We start from the raw sequence: 9,734 nt of genomic DNA, 5'->3' as shown, positions 1-9,734 counted from the left end.
CAGAAGCCTCTTGTCTTTAAAACTGGCTGCCTGAAGCCTAAAAATATATTCCTTGGAAGGAGAGAAAAACACTGAATATATTTAGAAATACTTAAATATAACTTCAAATAGTTTTCCCATTCATTAAAAGTTTGCTTGACCCAAAATGTCAGGACCCACCAGTGTGGAAAGCAAGAGATGAATATCTCTTGTATCACCTTTCCACTGGTGAAGCCCCAACTTCGAGCCTGCTGGAGCAGGAGGTGTCTGGAGTTAATCCTGTAACTGCAACTGCTTCTTGCAACTCAGCCTCAGTGTATTTTGAGATTTAAATCCACAATTCAGGAGGAAGAAGGAAACGTTCATGATGATTTTTTTCCATAGCAGCTGTTTGAAACTGTTAACATGCTTGTACCTTTAAAAGTAAATCCTGGGGGAAAGAGAGACTGAGAGACAGATTGCAGTTCAAGTGCTGAGAAGCGCACAATAATCGTAGTTAAATTCAGAGGTTTCTTAGATAAATATGTCATTGATAATTGAGAGAAGAGGAAAAACTGTGTAAAGAGATTTGCACACACACTTTTGGCTCTCCTTGAGATACATGGTGCACCTGCTGAACACATTAAAAATAAACTTGTGTGCAAAAGATGGTTACCTAAACAGCAATAAAAAAGCAAAGTTATATCTGCACATAGTCTTATGAAGGAAAATCAGTGTTTTCCCATTGGAGAACACAGCTTTGATTAATCAGACATATTTAGCAATTATAATTTAGGAAACCGAAAATATAGATTTATGTTTGAAATCAAGTCAAAAATAATGGTTTTAAATTCACACATTTAATTTGTTAGAAAAGTTATGAAGGCTGTGCATAACTTTTGCATTTTTGAAGTTAGCTAGGATTGGTGAGATATGGTGGGATACACTGTGTGTGATCTAGCTGTTGGTGGGAAAAGATTATCTTCCTTTCTTAATCTTGAGGATCATGAAGAGTAACTTTTGAAGGATGTGTCCAAAAATCTGAAGGGAAGACATATAGACAGATTGCACACTAATTTTTGCTGATTGCTGTTATTTTTATCCAAAGTTTTTATACATAAGGTTCTTATTGTCCACGTAGAAAAGGGGAGGTAGAATCAATTTCCTCTTTAACATATTGATAAACAACTCCAGATATAGTGGTAGGGGGAGGAGGAAACTACATTTACCTTTGTGTGACCTATATAGGAATGCTGGAAAAATTAATTCCAGAATATTATGGCGACATTCCTTTAAGTTGTGGATATGATTTACATAGTAGGTCTTCTTGAGCCGTCCAGCTTCTTTCATCTTGATACTGTAAATTGCTTTCATTCCCCCCCCCCCCCCATCTGTATGCTTGAGGTATTGTTGTGATAAATTATGGAGGTACAGAACTGAAAATGGTGTGTAGATTGTCTAAGAAATTGAGTGCAGTCAGCCTTCAAAGTGGTGGATGATGTGCTAAAACAGCTACCTTCCCCTGGTCAGGTCGCACATGTCGTCAATGAGCAGCTGCTTTTAACTTTGCCTTTTGCCCAGAGCACTGAGAGCAGCTGGATTTATTGAATTAATAACTGCTCCATTTGGGGTGTTTTGTTTTCCCATGACCGTGAAATCTGGCTATAATGTTAGCAAAGTGTAAGACAGGTCTCTTTCACCAAACAAGGTGGTGTCTTTTTTATTATTATATAGCGCTTAATCTGTAAGGCAGAAAATAATTGGAAAACTGTACCTGTGGGGGAATGAAATGTTTCTTGGTAAACAGAGCTAAGAAAAAGGAAAGAAGCATATAAAAATGAGGTAGGTGATACACACATGCTGAGTGTGATTTTGAGGACACTTGTACTAGTCCTCAAATTAATCTCTTTGGTTGCAACGCTTCGTAGTGGCCTCATTAAATCATCTGATGTATTCTAAACAGTGTTAGGATGTTAGCGATGGTGGTCAAATTCAAAGTTTCTGTCCTTTGGACCAATTGTTTCTTCTCAAGGCTCTGGATTTCATGAGGATGGCTGAGAAACAGTGGCAGTGTGTTATGCAGATGGAGACGGGTAAACCAGTGGCCTCCGGCGTGAGGGACATGTCCCACCACAGAGCTTTGGGCCAATCCCGCTTGATAGGTTTTTTGGGGGGTCACTATGGGTAGGGCTCACTCATTTTCTAGAAACAATACTTGAGGTAACGCCTTCAGGTTTTATCAATCATGGCACATATTAGAGTAATCATTCTCATGTGACAGTTAGTCTGCCATGCTGAAAGTGTTGGAGTTACCTTATTATTAATGCAAAAAAAAAAAAAAAGTAATACCTATGGGGGGAGTTGTTTAGCTGTGCTCTTGGGATAGCAAAAGGAAAGAGAGAGGAGATGTTATTGGGAACCTCTTGTGTGCCTTAGTTATTGCAAGTGGAGCCTGGTATCAAACTGTGATCCTGTGTCTTCCTCAGCATGTAGAAGGGGAAGTCCTGAATCACTCTAGGCCTTGCTGACTTGGCTTCCTGCAAAAGGATGGCATGACCTCAGGAGAAATGGGATTGAACACCAGGCTGCCATTTCTAACCACAGCTGTACTCATTAGCTAAGCATAAACTGTGTCTGCCAAGGAGGTGTGTGGCTGCTGTATCCCTGGCAGAGGTGATTTACAGATGCCTTCAGCCTCCTAAACACTCTTTGGGAAAAGGTGGAGGAGATCTGACCCACTAGAACTAGAGCTGCATCCCATTTTCAAAAGCTCACCAGTCCTCCTCATACCTCTCCTCCTGAGGGCTGGCACTGGTGTGTGCCAGCCTGCTGCTGCATCTTCTAATTCTGAAGACTCTCCCTTGATGAAATCTAAGGTTTTACCAAAACTGTGCAATCTCCTTTCTAGCATGGTGAAATTAGCTGGGCTTTACTTTTTAGTTTACTCGTGTTCCTTATGTGGGTTTTATGTCTCTGGAGTTTCAGAGTTCTGCAAATAGATTAAAAAAATAATCATTTTGGTTTATATTGTATGTATAGATTTATGTCTTTTTTGTGGAAATTACTGCCCTAGTAATTTAAAAATGTGCAAGTCTTAGGAGTAGAAAAGGTCATTTTACCCAACCAATTCTCAAATTGCTGCAGAGGTAGTAAAAAAAAAAAAAAAAAAAAAAAAAGGCAGTTTGCACAGACTCTGTCTCAAGAGTCTGGCTTCTATGCTTAGGTATTTTCAGAACTGAGGCATATCACAAATGTTATGATGTGCCAAGTATTTTCTTCAGTTGTTTTTAAATTGTCATAGAATATCAGAGTGATTCAGGGTATTTCCTCCAGAAAGTCGGAGAGTTCAAATTCCAAATGGGAAGAAAGGCAATTTGTTCACAAAGCAGCTATCCAGTCTGCAAAAGTTACCAAGAAACTTGAGGGGCTTAACATGAGAAAACACAATAACCTTCCTCCTTGTTTTGTGTGTACTTCTTTGTAAGCAAAGTTCCTGCTTGTTACAGAAACAACCTTTTATTTAGGTTTGACATTTCAGGGTTAAAGAAGTCCTGTGCCTCCTCATCCAGAACTTGTTTTACTCTTTTCTTTTTCTTCAGAATACATGGTATGTCCTTAAAACATACAAAGCATACACAGGAGCAGTATATTCTGCAGATCAGCACCTTCAGCTTGTGTTCAGGTGCCTAGGCAGAAATGCCTGGTTAGTGTCCATCTGTGAAAGGTTTTCTTTTAGAGATGCGTAGTTCTGAAGAAGCTAATTCTCAAGTGTGAACTGCTCTGATGACGAGATGAGATCACCTCTTGTCATATTCTGTGGCGGTCAGCTTCCTTTTCTGCAGACTTGGTAGCTTTTGTGGTAGATGAAGCAAGGGTACTACAGCTGGTACCTTCAAAGCTTGGATCCATCTCCAGAGCAGCTTGATCCTGCACATCGAGTGAGGAGAGGGAGATTTGAGAAAACAACACACATTTATATCATTAAAAGCTGAATTATAAGGCATGGGGGGTGGAGGAGTGGGGAACTGGAGTGAGTAAGGGATTTTGCATGTTGGCATTTTCTAATTGAAGAGTAGTTTGTTGTGTAGAAGCATTTGAAAAAAGGACTCTCCTTGGAGCAACCAGTGCACTAGCTGTTAGGGTATTTCTGTAGAAAGTGGAAGGCTGAGGTTCAAGTCCAGGTCTGAATTAGGCAAACATTTGAAGCACTGAGCTATTCTGGGATAAGTTTTCTCTTCTCCTTCCGTTCTTTCCCCCCAGCCTTTTTCTCCTTCCAGAATTTCCATTCGGGTGGCGAGAACCCTTTCCTGAATGAAATGTAATAGGAAAACTATAATATCTGCAAGAAAGTTCCAAGCTTGGTAAAGTAGTGTTTCCTAATAAAAAAAAAACATTTAGCTCCAAATTTCTCATTAAATCTCATCTATCCTCCCCCTACCCCATTCTCTTTTATAGATTTGTAGTATTTTGTATACTCATCACAGTTTTTCTCTCTTCTCTCCGCTTGCATGCCCACCAGGCTCCTTTTTGCAACCCCCCCGTTTCCCTCCTTGTAGTTTTCCATCGTGCTGGCTTCCAGCTCCAGCGGCTTCTCCCCACCTGCACAGGGAGCTCTAACAAGGAGCACGAGAAATGCTGGTGGTGCCCTGCTCCTAGCTACAGTACCTGGCAGCAACCCTGGAGAGGAGCAGCCCTTTGGGAAAATTTTGAGAAACGCTTCCAGGTCACCCTTGCCCTGGGTTTGTGCCCATCCTGTCTTTTGTGGGGGTTAGAGTGAGTTCAGTAAGCTGAAATCTTCAGAGTTCTCACTTGGAAAAAAAATTTAAAAGTGGAAGCTATTTTTACTGAGACTGTACTGAAGTGTGATTTTCTTTATTTTTTATTTTTTCTCACAAAGTTTTACAATTGGGCCAACTGAAGGCATTTTTGAGTAAGTGGTAACAAGCCATCCCTGCCTTGAGTATAAAGGCATTCCTGTATTTCAAAGACAAGAAGCAAGATCTCGAGATACTTTCCAGAGTAATTTTGTCAGTGTGGAAAATGTTATCCTTGAGAGTTAATTTTGCAATATTATAAGCAACGTGAAACGAAGGTCTTGTAATAAGAAGGCTGTGGCAGCTTTGGGAACAGGCTGAACTGCTTGCCCTGCCTGTAAGAACTTTTTTCTTTTATCGTAATTCTATTGGGCAAAAGCTTCACAGTGGAAGTCCAGCAAAAAGAAATGTGAGATGTATATATATGTAACTTCAAAAAAAAATAGGCACATCTGTGTGCTAGATCAAAATTGGTAGTAATAATGATAAAGAGCAAGAGGTACACCTTGACAGATGCAGAAATTTATTCTGTTAAACCTTAAGAACTTTGAAAACACCCTCACAAATTTTACCTACATAGAACAATCTGCCCTGAAGAGCAGGTTTTAAATTTAAACATCTCTCCCTCTAAATTTCTAATAATTCCTAGACCCAGACTGCTCAGCTAGTTTTAGTTTCCTCTTTGACCTCGGTCAAGATAGGCGATCCAGAAAGACATATCCATTAATATAACTAATAATGTGGAAAGTTAGCTTCAGGATTGACATTCTAAGGGGATCTTTTCACTGCTTTTAATTTTATGTGCTCAATTTTCTCTTCTCTGCCAGGCTGCAAACCCAAATTTAACTGGGCAGAATGTTAAATGGCAAATATATTTGCCATTTCCCCTCTGCAGCCAAGCTGACACGCAGAGATACTGAAATCCTGCAAGGACTCTGCACCCCTCTGTACTCTCATTCTTCTGGACTGGGAGGAAACAGAAATCTCACAAGAAAAACTTTTCTCCTGACTTACTGAGACAGTACGAACAAGAAAACACAGTGGTGGTTTGGGTATGCCTCGTATTATGAGACTGAGAGTCAAATCCAGCACTGGCTGGTCCTGCCTTGATTAATGGATATCACAAAACTCTTATTCATTTGGGACTGAAGCAAATTGTTTGCCTATTAAGTCCAACGTGACCTAAATCTGGATGTTAAGTCAAACTATAATTGAGCGCTAAAATTGCTGTGGACTTTTAAACTCTGATAGCATTGACAGAGCATGAGGGAGCTCAGCTCCTTCAGTGACGGTGTTCTATGTCTTGCCAGTACTGCCTTTAGTTGAATGAATTGTTAACCTGAGCAGAAGCCAAGAAAGTGATTTAAGTCAAAATTGCTGACCCCATCTCTTCTGTAGCTTTAGCTTCAAAAACTTCCATAATAGTGTTTGATAATTATTTTTTTTTTCCCGAATTTTAGCATAATGTTTGGACTAGGTAGGATGCTCTGCATAGTAATTAACAGCTGATTTGCATGGCACCAAGTAGATTATTTTTAACTATACTATTTTCACTGAAATAAAACAAATCAAAACAGCATCATTCAACGGTCATTTTCTGCAAGGGAATGTGCGTTCACCTGGCCTGCTTGTGTTCTTTCTAGTTTGATGCTTTGCAGGAAAAAAAGGCACCTAAAACTGTTTTAATCCTTTACAGTTACATTAAAATGATGCGGCTGTCCAGCTGATAAATTGACTCCATTGTATCTGTTCCAAATTTATATAGATAGCAAAGTTCTGCACGGTCATAAATGATTTATCTTTTGTATTTGGAGTAGAGTCATAATCATTCACTCTTTTTCAAGTCTAGTTTGGCAACTTTATCTCACTTGCAGTTTGCATTTCGGAAAGTGGAAATATATTCTGCAGCTTTTGATGTGTTGATTGGTAAGAAGGTAAAGACAGCTGCACACATGTCTCCAGAGACTCAGCTCGATGGCTAAATGAAGACCTCTAGTGCTTTCTTGTTAGCCAAGATAGATCTACATCCAGATGAACCACAATTAGTCAATAGTGAAGGCTATAGGTTCATGTGATCAGAAGCCACAAATCAGTTTTCCCTAGGACTTAGTTATTGGCAGATAGCGCCTTAGGCTATGCCTTGCTGCTGCTTGCCTGACTGTAATTTTTCCCCCAGTGAAGTTTTTAAAGTCACATACTGAGAATGGAGCAGTGATCTCCTGACAACAAGGCTGTCACTGGCCTGTCAAATATCAATTGCTTATCAAACAAATTGTCTGCTACTTTAATGTACCTGGTCCCTCACTATTAACAAAGCTTAAAATGCTGCTGGTTTCTGTACTGCTCTTTACTCTGCTGGTACTTACCCGCTTACCCACGTACCCCATTATTTTGATGTGGCGTGGGCCAAATCCTTCCTTCCTGTGACACTGCTGGAAACACACCAAAATGATTTATAGTCAAAGTGACTGTGTATTGTTGTGAACTCGTGAAATCGTATCGGTAAACCAGAAAGGAACCCTAATTCCTGCTGGAATCTAAACCCTGGTCCAAAATGTTTTTGTTTCAGAAGGTTTGGTTAATGTATTTATTTGCTTGGTTAGCCTCACCTTGTACACAACATTGCATTTGGTTTTGGCTAAAATTAGAAGCATAAACTTATTGTGAGGAAATTTCATTTGAGGCTTTCAGAGAACTTGGGGGGGGTGGGGTGTGAAGCCACACAATGCTTACAAGTAACAGATAAATATGATTCCTCAATTTTATGGGTAGCTAAAATGAGTCTCAGAGAAGCTGCGTTACTTCCTCACCCAGTGAATGAGTCGTAGAGTTGTGGATGGAGCCCAAAGGTTTTATCATCTGCCCCTATTTGTAGTTACCAGCCAGTCTGTCTCCTCTGTAGATGATTTACATGCCAAAACGGCATCCGCCGTGGCTTCTGGGCAGCACACTAGTTGAATCAAATCACACCTTTCTCATTGCCACTCTGCAAATAAAGGAAAAATTAAGGCCAGGAGAAGTAAAAGTAATTCTTCAATGAACTGAGCATATAAAACGTGCTTTAAAATTTCCAGCACCCTGCAGTGATGGTGATTAGTTAAAGAAACACCACAGCCTTGTTACTATCACATCTTTTAAAACCTTTTTACATTATACAAAGATGGTCTAAGAAATTAATTAAAATGTTGGACAATAACATAATCAGGGATATCTATATTTGCAGTCTTTTCTCTGTGCTTGCATACATCTTTTATCTGTCAAGTACAGCAAATAGCTAATTAGCCCCCTTTTAAGTGCTTCACTGCTTATATTGGAGCTACAGTCATGCCCTAGTGGGATGGTTTCCAGGAAACCTGATATACGTTCTCGGCTGAAAGAGCATATGCCTATTCATAGGCTGTTAAGAAACTGGTAGAGATTAAAAAATGCTCTTTTAAAAGATTCAGTTGTTTGTGGTTCTCAGAACACATCTGATCTGTTGGCATTTTAAAGACAGAGCAAGCCAAAATCCGGAGTCCCTACGTGGCTCCTACACAGCAAAATTCTTGCCAATGTCAATCAGAGGGTTACTAAATATGGGCTGCGGGATATCACCTAATGTGTTCCCTAAAAGGTAAGTTTTTAATATGATTGGTATGACTCATCATGTTAAATTCTTGCTTTTATGTGCTCATTTTCTGCTTGGGCAAAAGTCCAGCATAGTCAGAACTGAACTAATACGCACTTATTTTGACGAACTGCCTTAAAAGTATCAGCTAGTTAATGTGTTACACCACCGTGCATTAGTATTAAAGTAGTAAATCTGACAAATAATCAAATCACCTTAATTTTACTTAATGATCAAGAAAAATGTACTTACAGATTAAAGTGATGTTGGGAGATTCCACCCCCTCCTCTTTCTGCATTAAAATCTTTACGATAGAAAGGCCTCATTGAGGGTTACTATAACATATAATGTCACATGCCATCTCATGCTGACCACAAAAATAACTCAAGGCGCCACTCTGCTGCAATTAGCAGCTGTAAGATTATGATGTTTTGACACAGGTGAGGCAAAAACTTCCAAGCACAAACAGAGTGAATATGAGTTACACAACTATTTCCTCACAAAAATACCATTTATTACTTACACAGCAAAAACATAATAGGAAAGGACTTTTTTCAGACAACTGAAACTAAGTTCTGCCACCAATTAATTTGCAGTGTGACAGCAGAATTTGACCACTGTCATTTAAGGATGTCTACCAGTCCACTTGCCTTATGAGTAAATATGCTTCCGTCCGCAAGCTCTGCCTCATTGGAAGGTATCAATTATGGTATAAGATGATTAAATACCAACCTTTGCTTATTCCCACTATCTTTTATAATTATGAGGTAGACTCTGTCCCCCTTTATTCCCCAAGTAGCATTTTACTCCAAGTGGTGTGGCTGAAGATACACTGGGCTACTTATGAAGTAGAATATTGTATATTTGAAAATAATAATCACATAGCTCTACGTTTTATTGGCCTGGTGAAAGGGCATCTTACAGATATCAAGCAAGTATTTGCTATGATAGTTGTTTGAGATGTGACTGGTATATAGACTACACAGCTTTTAAAATGTAACTTGAGAGCAGATCATTATGTTAAAAATCTATAAAAAGGCATTAGACAGTAGCCTCATTCTTCCTTTCTGTGCAAGCGTGTTTTGCAAGACTTGGCATGTACCTGATATACACCCCTATGATACCTATTCTCTAACATTTAAGTAATTTGTTTGTTGGATTTTGAAACAGCTGGAATTTGCAGCTACAGTAAAAAGAACATAGGGCTAATATACCAGATGAGTTACTTCTATGGCAAAAGCCCCTACACGCATCTAGGAGCACTTCCGTGGAGCGTAAAAATAAATTTCATTTCGGCTTCTCCTACTCCACAGATTTCCACGGGATGTTTGCCACCTGCCGAGTTCTGCAGGAAG

At 39.4% G+C, this 9,734-nt stretch overlaps 1 long non-coding RNA gene across 1 annotated transcript; it reads right to left on the bottom strand.

Annotated features, from left to right (window-relative positions):
• Positions 1 to 3,083: 3,083 nt before the first annotated feature.
• LOC128152455 (uncharacterized) lies at positions 3,084 to 8,733 on the bottom strand. The gene is made up of 5 exons (XR_008238660.1): positions 8,632 to 8,733; positions 7,583 to 7,758; positions 7,139 to 7,204; positions 4,434 to 4,569; positions 3,084 to 3,885 (listed from the first exon to the last, which is right to left on the bottom strand). It is a non-coding gene; the product is annotated as an uncharacterized LOC128152455 (long non-coding RNA).
• Between the last annotated feature and the right edge of the window lie 1,001 nt (positions 8,734 to 9,734).

This window comes from Harpia harpyja, chromosome 2 (assembly GCF_026419915.1).
Source record: "Harpia harpyja isolate bHarHar1 chromosome 2, bHarHar1 primary haplotype, whole genome shotgun sequence".
Taxonomy (NCBI): Eukaryota; Metazoa; Chordata; class Aves; order Accipitriformes; family Accipitridae; genus Harpia; species Harpia harpyja.
Note: the sequence above shows the minus strand (reverse complement) of the source record. Positions and strands in the feature narration are given on the sequence as shown.